We start from the raw sequence: 10423 nt of genomic DNA, 5'->3' as shown, positions 1-10423 counted from the left end.
CGCCTCCAGTAAGATGGAGAGCGAGAAGAGCCGAGTTAGTTTCGTTTCCCGCTCTCCCAAGCTGCGAGGGGGTGTTTCCCTTAGTCCTGCAAATGACTCTCTGCCGGCACCCAATCAACGCCCTGAGGAGGCCAGCGGACCTTGGCAGCAGGGAAACGCCTCCTTCGGCTGGTATTTGCAGGCGCCTCGGAGGGAAGAGAAAGAGACTGGGGACAGGCTTCTTTCTCTGGCTGAGGGGTGGCGGGGGAGAGGGTCAGGGGTCTCCAGCGAAAGCAATGAACCACACAAGGGTGGGGCTTAGAGGTCTGTTGAACAGATGTCTCAGGTGTCTTTCTTTCTTGACAACAAAATTGCATCTGAACTGAGAAATCCAAGATAATGGTATTTGCCAAGTCTTGCAAAATCCAAAAATACATATTTGATGGGAAAGAGATAGAGCAGGGGAAACATTTTAAATATTTATGTCTCTATTTTAGTTACGTCTTGGTCATGCCATTGCAAATCCATAATTAATTTAGCTACCATAAATGCATTAGCCATCTCACATCTTTTCTTTAAAAGAGGCAATTAGTTCATGTCATCTGCTCTCAGTCTTTAAGGCTAAAGTGATCCCACAGTTATTGTATGGTATTTCAACATGGATTAGTGCCTTTGAGATCAGCATTGAGAGTCCAATCCAAATTTGTAAGGAAAATTATGGGTTTGCCATGCTGTGTTCCATACGCTGCTCTTTGTCTAGAAATGGGTCTCAACATGCTAGAAGCAAGAGCATGGCTTATTTCAATAAAATACTGGCTACGAGTATATTATATTGCCAACTGTGGGAGCTATCTATATCAAATGTTGTCTGAATCCTCCACATCCAAATAGTCTGCCTATATAGAGGAAAAAATAACCACAGTAGGCTTATCCACAGACTCCTTGTACATGCTCTCTTACAAATGTGTGCCATCTAACGAAACACAAAATTCTAGATATCAAAATGCAAAATTAATTAGTGCTGCAAATAAAACCTGTTCCCCTCTGAGCTTTGAATTCTTCCAATTATTGGCCATTTGCCTTCCTATTTATCAGCCCATGTCCCACAACTGTGCAGAGCATTTGCTAGAATACTATCCCATCTGCAGTTACCTCTGGCAGATAGAATAACACTCCGCATTCAGCAAGATTTGGCGCATGCAATCTAAAACAAGTTGACAGTTCCTCATATTCTTCTTTGCTGTTCTCAATAGGATAATACACACCTTGGTCTTTTAGACTCAATTTTGCTTAACATGACAGGTTGTTCAGACGCCATGAAGGTATGCCACCTCCTGAACGATTCATCACCCAAAATAGAAAAGGTAGCTTTATTTTCAGGTTTGGTAATTAAGGATCAGCAGCTTACTGTTTAGATGTATGTGACTGAAACATCCTCTTCTTTTTGTTACTTCTATATTTGGTCAGTTTTATGTATTACTTGAGAGATGCCAATAAAGGCTGACTATTGGACTGCCATGGACAGTGGGAGAAGCCTCAGTCCAGGTGTGTAAGGTACCAAAGACAAGCACTGAAGCAAGCTGCTTGTTGCAGCCTAGCACTGAACTAAAGGATGGGGGAAGAAAGGACCCACCTAGAGGAAAATAGCTGTCTTGGATGGAGGAACTGCCCTGTCCCATCTGGTTGTCTAGGAAAACAAAGAGACACTAACACCTTCTTTCCCATTAACTTGTGTCATTTGCTGTGATGGACCTGTCCACGGTCCCCAGCCTTCTTAGAACTGCCTCCCACAAGTATGTTTTCAAATAAAACTCACAACAGTAAGAGAAACCTTTAATACAACCAGGCATCTCCACACATTGGAAACAGCCTCCCCACATATACACATGCAATGTACAGTGGCCAAAGGAAGAAATTTTACATCACAAAAAAAGGAACAGGAAGGGTTAAACACTGCTTCCCCATTCCACATCTGCCCCACAGCTGGGTTGAACAAAACTTGAAAAGGTAAGGGATTGCTGATAAATGACTTCCAAACATCTTATTTAGTTATCCCTCCAGAAAGAAGAAAGAATGGGGGGGGGGCTTCTTTTCCACTGCTGGCAGAGATTGAGGTGAGAGGGTGAGAAACAATGGGGTTCAGATGAAGGCAGGCTTAATGTCTGCTTACACCTCTCTTAGTCCATTTATTTATTTCACATGAAATGGGTCACTATCACTTTCTGAAATCAGCTACAAAATATGAGGAAATGCTAGGCAATGGAGGGAAAACCATACTCCATTTTATCTATCAGTTTTGCTGACGGGGACCCTGGAGAAGAACTTTGCAGAACTATAAAGCAGGAATCTTAGTAATATAATTTTTATTAATGGCCCTGGTGAGAAATGACTGTCTTAACGAAGTTGGAGGTGGCCTTTCGAATGCACCCAAAAGATGAGCAGGAGGGCCTCTCCAGAGAAGAAGACCCCAGAGAACTCATAGAGAAGGGCTACTCAGTCAGCATCAAAAAAGGCCACTCGCCCCCCAGTGTAGTTCAGATACACTCGGATCCTCTTGAGCTTTCTGCTCAGGGTCAGGGGAGGATAATGGTCTTTTATACAAGCCCTGTATTGGGCCCCCCATTTCCCCACCCCCCAGCATGCTTCCTCAGGACTGAAGTAGCACAATCCCTTCCTCTTCCCAGACTTTCTGGCCACCCCCACCATCCAGTCTCCTTCACTTTCCACCAGGACTTCCCAGAAATGGCAGCCTACTCTGAATCCTTCACAACCCAGCACAGAAAAACTCTGGACAAATCTCTTAGAATTCTCGGGCAGATCTTGAGCCTTTTCTTCTCCTTTCACACTTTTCAGATCCTTAGAGAGGATGAGTTTGATATGGGTTGTGTCCGGATCCAAAGTCACATTTGCTATTGGAGGGAGAAGGAAAAATAAATGAAGCATGTTCAGCTGAGAGAAAAATGGCAGAGCTGTTTGCCACACCCACCTGACCCTGTTAGTGTCCCAGGTGTGTCTGTTCCCTCTGGGTCTCCCTGACCTGGCGGCTGTGTAGACATTTCCCCTACTGCGGCTTATTCTGTTTCCCTTTTCTTCATCTCTGATTGGAATGGGTCTGAAATCTCAGCAAAAGCAAAGGACAGGTCAATGGAATGAAGGGCTCACAAAAATCCTTCTCCAAACACTAAAATCAACCTGTAATCTTTTTTGTTTTAAAATTTATATATCCCTCCCTTTCTCTCCTTCCAGGTGTTTCCCTTAAAGCAGCGGCATCAAACTCATTTGTTATGAGGGCCGGATCAGACATAAATGAGACCTTGTCGGGCTGGAACATGCCATGTCGGGCTGGGCTATGTGTGTGCCTATTTAAGATTGTGGAGAAACGTCGACTGCTGGGTGACATGATAGAGGTGTACAAGATTATGCATGGGAAGGAGAAAGTAGTACTTTTCTCCCTTTCTCACAATACAAGAACTCGTGGGCATTCAATGAAATTGCTGAGCAGTCAGGTTAAAACGGATAAAAGGAAGTACTTCTTCACCCAAAGGGTGATTAACATGTGGAATTCACTTCCACAGGAGGTGGTGGTGGCTACAAGCACAGCCACCTTCAAAAGGGGATTGGATAAAATATGGAGCAGAAGTCCATCAGAGGCTATTAGCCACAGTGTGTGTGTGTGTATATATATATATATACACACACACACACACACACACATATATTGGCCACTGTGTGACAGAGTATTGGACTGGATGGGCCACCCTGTTTAAGGTGGCATCATTTCCATTAAAGTCCAGCTGACGTGCTGTTATCAACTGGACCAAGGGAAGCAAGGTTTTCGAGATGTCCCCCAGGGTGGTGACTGCGGCCTGCATAAAACCTTCCATGGTTTCCCTAGAGGTTCCCTGCTCCTGCTGAGAGGCCTGCATTTCCTCTAGAACCTCCAGGTGCTCCTGTTGTGAGGAAGCGATCATGGACTTGTTGTCACGAGCGGCCTGCTGCGCGAGGTGCTCTCCCACCTTGTGAAGCGCCGAAACCTTCTTCCTCCTAGCCTTCAAAACTGCCTCACGTGACCTAGGGATCAGCTCAGACATTAGTGTTCCTGGTGGAATCTCTGAAATTGAATAAAAGGATACAGTTACCTGTTAAACCTGTCGGGCAAACATAGAACTCCACATAGCAGGTTCTGACATTGCCCTGAGAAATAGTGAGAACTACTAAAGCTTGTGCTTGAGAGATAGTGGGACTGGATTCACAGGCTGAGTCTTGACATCATCCTGTGCTTCTGTAGGACATGTCCAGGGTAATGTGGCTGAGGCTGGGCACAGGGTGAAGAAAAAGTTATTGGGGAAAGACATAAATAAAGGTTGATGGAATGATGGTGCACCATGAGTAACAGGCTGAAATCATAACGAGGATTGGACTTCTCATGGGTTAGCCCATGGTCACCTTTTGGGCAACAAAAATCCTCCAAAACTCCCTCCGTTCCAAACCCAATAGCCAGCTATGGAGGTGTTTGAGGGAAGAAAGAACTGGATCATGGTTGCTGAAGGTTGAGTGTGAGAGAGTCTATAACATGGACAGGGGTGAAGGAAGCTTTTTAGGCAAGTCTTTAAAAAGTGTGCAAGCAAGGGCCGGGATTGTCCCTTCAGAGATATCCGGGATCAAGGCATGTCCACCATTCCTGACCATGTGAGGCTGTCAGGGGAGGAACCCACACCTGGGACAGAGTGGAAGGAGAGCAAAACTGAGACTGTGTATTCTGGAAATTTGCTTCTACTACCGCTAGTCTGTGACATCGAGCCCATCATTGCTCAGACATGGAATTAAAAGCAGCATATCAATCATGATTAGCCATTTTAATTGAGGGTCAGATCACCTACTCCACTTGCAAACTTACTGTCAAGGTCCCTCTCACTCACAGAGGATTTCTCCTTTGTGGGCGTAGTTGGTGGCGGGGTGGAAACGGCAGTAGCTAGGGGAAAGACAAGGGAACAAGAGTGAAATGTCTGGCCCAGAGAAGCCTGCAATTGAGACATCAGCTAGAAATGCTGCAGCAGAGTTCTGAAGAGTGTCTTTGGAAATGAACGCCCTTCGCAACATCAGACAGTCTGTGCGGTGTTGCAGTCAGCAATGCTTTGCTGCCCTAATTCGAGATGTGAGTCCCAAGCCATATCATCACCTCACAAAGGGCATGGTTAAAGACTGTGATGATTCCTCGTTTCATAGTGCTCCCTCCCAACCTCCCCCAGCCCGAGGACCCCAGGGGAAGAGACCAATCTAAATTCTGTAAACATTTAACCAAGCTTTTAGCAAGGGCGACCCTTGCTAACTCACCTTCAACAAGGCCCTCACCCATGCCAACACTCCCATTCACATCCACCTGAACCAGGTCCAGTGTGATTGTGTGTTCTGTAGAGAGAATTAAGTCTCCCTTAGTCCAAGTCTTGGAGGAGTGATGTGAAACAATTCTTACTTATAGTCATGCACTGTGCGTGTTGCATGAGGAGCATGGAAAGCTGAATCCAAATTGTCCAGCACTGGTCAAAACACACACTACAGCACAGCACGTGACGTAGCTTGACAGCTACAACACTGAAAAACAGATTGGCTGAGAAGTAATCATACCAGGTTAAACTCACCCAAATTCTCCAGGAGGTCCACCTGTGTGGCGTCACTATCCAGGATCTCTGCCTCCACAGCATCCATTGCTGGTGAACTGCAGGAACCTGCAGAAAAAGAAATAAATCAGCATGTGATCATGGGGGGGGGGGGGCAGTAGGCCTAGAGGGATGGAGAGAGGGGGAAAGGAAGAAAGACAGGAAGAGAGGAGGGAGGGTGGGTGGGAAACACAAAGGGGAGATTGAGGGGGGAGGGAGAGGGAAAAAGGGAAGGAACAAGGGAAGGATGGAACTACGGAAGGAAGCAAGTAAGGAAAATAGGTGGAGGAGGCAGTGTCTGGTTAAGTAAGACGAAATGCGAGCAGGAAAATTCAAAGAAATTCCTGATAGTCAAGTAACCGAGCCATTGCACTGCTCAAAGAGTAAGAGATGGCGAGACATGCGTGCCAACCAGCGCCAGAGCTCTTGTCTTAGACCTTTGAGCTTTCAGAGAAGGGGTGGTGGTGGTGGTAAGTGTTCCTGCCAAAAGCGGTCTACCGCAGACCTTGTGGGACACGGCAGCAACGCAGTCAAAGGAAGTTGCTCAATTTCACCACCAGAGTTGGTCGCGCTGCTGAATGGGAAACCTCCCCCCACCAAGAAATGTGAAGCCCATTCCCCATATCCCACAGCACCCAAGCCTTGGGAAAATAAGGCTTTCCATCCCAATCTCACCGCCACCAACCCTGGCCCTCGTTGAGGACAGCCGGACTTCTTTAGGGCCAGAGATCACCAGTAGATTTCGACCAGTAGACCATAATGCTCTTCCAGGGACATAGTGGAGGAGGCAGTCCTGTAGATATGTTGGTCCCAGACTGCACAAGGCCTTAAAGGTCATAACCAGAACCTTGAATCTAGCTCGATATTCAACCGAAAGCCAGTGACGCAGCACAGGTAAAATGTGTGCTGTCCGTGGCGTTCCCGTCAGGACTCACACTGTCGCACTCTGGACCCGTTGGGAGTTTCTGGATTAAAGTCAAGGGTAGGCTAGCGTAGAGTGAGTTAGAGTAGTCTAGCCTGGAGGTGACCATCGCATGGATTACCGTGGCTAGGTCCAACCGAGGTAGGAGGGGAGCCAGTTGCCTGGCTTGGCGTAGATGGAAAAATGCTGTTTTAGCAATATGTGTGACCTGGGTCTCCCATTGAAAGAGAGGCATCCAAGGTCACTCCCAAGCTCTTGACTGTTGGTTCTGGTGTTAAGAGCGCCCCGCCAAGAGCAGGCAATTTACGCTTCAACGCCAGCCTCGGTCCCCCCAGCCACAGAACCTCCGTCTTTGAGGGGTTCAGTTTCAACCTGCTCTGCTTCAACCTCAGCCAAGGATAATGGGACTGAGGCCGACCGGTCACCCAACAGCAAATACAGCTGAGTGTCATCTGCATATTGATGACACCCTAGCCCAAAACTCCGTACCAGCTGGGCAAGGGGGCGCATGCAGATGTTAAACAACACCTGGGAAAGGAGTGCCCCTTGAGGAACCCCACAAACCAGGGGGTGTTTTGCGAACACATCCTCTCCTTGCACCACCCTCTATCCCCATCCGTGGAGAAAAAGAGAAGAGCCATTGTAAGGCTAACCCACATATTCTCACGTTGGCAAAGCGGTGAGGCAACAGATCGTAGTCAACTGTGTCAAATACTGCTGTGAGATCTAATAGTAATAGCAGTGCCCACCCACCCCGGTCCAGCTGCATTCAGAGGTCGTCTGTTAGAGCAACCAGGACAGTCTCAGTCCTGTGGCCAGGGTGGAAACCTGACTGAAATAGGTCGAGCACTGATGTGTCCTCCGGGAAGCCCTGGAGCTGCTCAGCTACTTTCTCAATTACCTTGCCGTGGGTGTCTTAGAATGTTTATGTAGGCATTTCCTTGCTTTCGAGGGGTGTGAGCCCAGCAACGACCTAAAGATCACACTTCCTGGGCAGCAACTGAGGTAATTGTGTGCCAACTGAAGCCTACAAGGAGAATGATTGTGGAAGGAAACTCACAGCTTGCTGAAGAAGTTTATCACTAAGGCTTTTGTTCTGAGAGAGGGGTGTTTTTAAAAGGAATGAATCCAGGCACCTTCCTGTAGTTCTGAAATGCTTTAGTTCATAGACAGAAGCTCCTGTGATCTTGATGTTTGCCGGTCAATGTTGCCTGCTACCTGATTGCATGAAACTGTGTCCCAAACATATGGAGGGTACACTTTCTTGAAGCCTGTGAGGCACATCACCCCAATTCCACCCAAGGGTTAATGTGAACACTAAGGGGGCTGTTCCATCTTGCAGGTGTTAGTAAAGGGGCCTCTCTGCTTACATGGCCCTTATCATCTTCAAGGCCGGAGTTAGGAATGTGGCAAGTGGCTCTTCATGCAAACCTGTGGCACACAGGATGGGAGGGGGAAAGTAGGAGTGATGATATAACCTTCTCCTTTGTGGCCCACTAAAATTTGGGGGTTGGGTGGAGCCGGGAGATAGGAATTATGTAATTTCCTGTGGTGTCACTTCCAGGTCAAGGGCCAAGTGATGTCACTTCCAGGGCACACTGAACCAACACTCCGCCTTTTCCTGGGATGTCACTTCCAGGGCACTCCCCCAAACTTGCCTCTTCTTATGAAGTAACTTCGTTTTCAGAAAAATCTCTCTAAAACTCATGCTGAGCCAAAATGGGAGTGGAAAGTGAGTGGTCTGCAACTTTTTCATACATTCCCAGGGTCCTCTTTCCACCCTCACACCTGCAAGCACCCATCTGTTTGTGTGTTCTTCTCCAGCTTGTAAGCACTCCTAATGCCCATGTTCAATTGCCTGCACCACTTACACACCCCTTCCTCAACAGCACTGGGCAGTGTATGCAGTTGGAAATGCTGTTGCCATTATCAGGAATGCCAGTACTGTGTACCACCCACACTGGGCTCTGGCAGCCGTTGCAACTCAAAATATGCTGGCACATTTAGTAGGCCCTTCCTTCAGCTGCTACTACCGGAACCCTGCCTCAAGCTACAACCAAGCTTGCTTGGTTTCAAGAAAATCTTTTGACAGCTGTTTTTCATACTTTTGCTTGACTGAAACACTGGGAAATTGCTGTGAAAGGCAGCAGAGAATTGTACTGCAATTAATGAATTAATTTCGAGTTATATGAAGTCCATACAAGCTTTTCTGCAGTTATCCCAGAAAGGATATTTATTAGGGTCTTGCAGCTTTTTACTGGCTGTGTTTCCCATGTCTTTAAAAGCAACCTGTTGTGCAGATATTTAGCCAGTGAACTTCTTTCATCCTTTTTAATATCTACAGGAGTTTAATTTTGGTGTCAGACAGCTGTTAAAAGCAGGACCAGTAAAATGGTGCCAAGTTCATAGTACAATCACTTCCAGTGCTGTTGAGATATACAGCAGTAATCTCCAAAAATCTCTTTATTGCCCACACCTCTAACTCTCACTCATTCACACAGAAATCTCATAGAAAGGCCAGCTGGCTACAACTGGGGGTGCCAATTTTTCATTGACAGAGCTCCTATGTCTGCAACAGTATGATGAACAGAAAAGTTTCATCCAATCAAAATGGAAGGAAAGGAAAAGACATGGAAAGAAAGAACATAAGAGAAGCCATGTTGGATCAGACCAGTGGACCATCCAGTCCAAAATTCTCTCATGCAATGCCCAAAAAGCACCAGAATGTCCACCAGTGGGGCCAGGGCACTAGAAGCCCTCCCAATGTTGCTTCCCTCCACCCCCAGCACCAAGAATACAGACAGAGCCCTTGCAGAAGGGAAAAGAAAGAGGGGGGTACAAAGGGGAAAAACGCCTTACTCACCATCAGACTACCCCAGCCAGCAACAATTCTGCCCAGGGTCATTTGGTAAAAAAAATAGCTACTGGAATGCCCATTCCTCACCCCTCCTGGCTGAAAAAAACACACACCCCTTCTTTTCTGCCCAGGCCTCCCAGGGAAATCTCCCCAAAAGAACATACTGCAAGGCACATGAAAGCTCATACCTTGAAGAACACTTCATGGATCTAAAGTGCCAGTGGATGCCAGCTTTTCTCTCAAACACTGGGAGAGGGGTAGATGGAAGGAGAGGCAGTCCAGCTCCTCTCTGCACAACACAGAGACGGGGGAAGGAAGCCAAACAGAGCTCAGGCTTTGCAGCCTGTGTCAGTCTTCAAGGCTAGCTTTTCTCTGCGCAACATAGAGATGGGGGAAGGAAGGAAGCCAAATGAAGCTCAGGCTTTGCAGCCTGTGTCAGTCTTCAAGGCTAGCTTTTCTCTGCGCAACAGAGACACGGTGGAAGGAAGGAAGCAGAGCAGAAGTCATGCTTTGCTAGGGGTGGGGCTAGCTTTGGCTTTTCTTGTGACCCGGTAGTGAGGCTTCCATGGCCCGGTACCGGGTCCCAACCCTGCAAATGGGAAACAGTGTTCTAGAGGATTCCAGTGGAAAGGTGTCCTGATTGGATTGTCACCATCTGGATCAAGACTATAATTGAGCTAAGAACCTGAGAGAAAAGGGGGCTTTGAGATTCTCATAGATTAAGTCCAGGACTCATGTTGTGACAGATGACTATGTAGAGAATACTTAAGAGTCCCAAAAAGTCAAAGGACATGGCTTAAGATTGTTCTATCTAACACAAAGTACAAACATGTTAGGAAAGTTAGCTTTTCTTGTTTTGTTTTGATGCAAGGACTTTAGATTGTTGTGTTGCCTAGGAAAACACTTTCAGAAAGTATTTAAATAAACTTCATTTTAAAAAATAAAGGTCTGGTTTCTTGTGCACACTAGCCCTGTGAACCCATGGGGTTCAGGCTTGGACTCCTTCAC

The sequence above is a fragment of the Heteronotia binoei genome, chromosome 5 (genome assembly GCF_032191835.1).
Source record: "Heteronotia binoei isolate CCM8104 ecotype False Entrance Well chromosome 5, APGP_CSIRO_Hbin_v1, whole genome shotgun sequence".
NCBI lineage: Eukaryota > Metazoa > Chordata > Lepidosauria > Squamata > Gekkonidae > Heteronotia > Heteronotia binoei.
The sequence above is the reverse complement of the archived record's forward strand: the minus strand, read 5'-3'. Positions refer to the sequence as shown.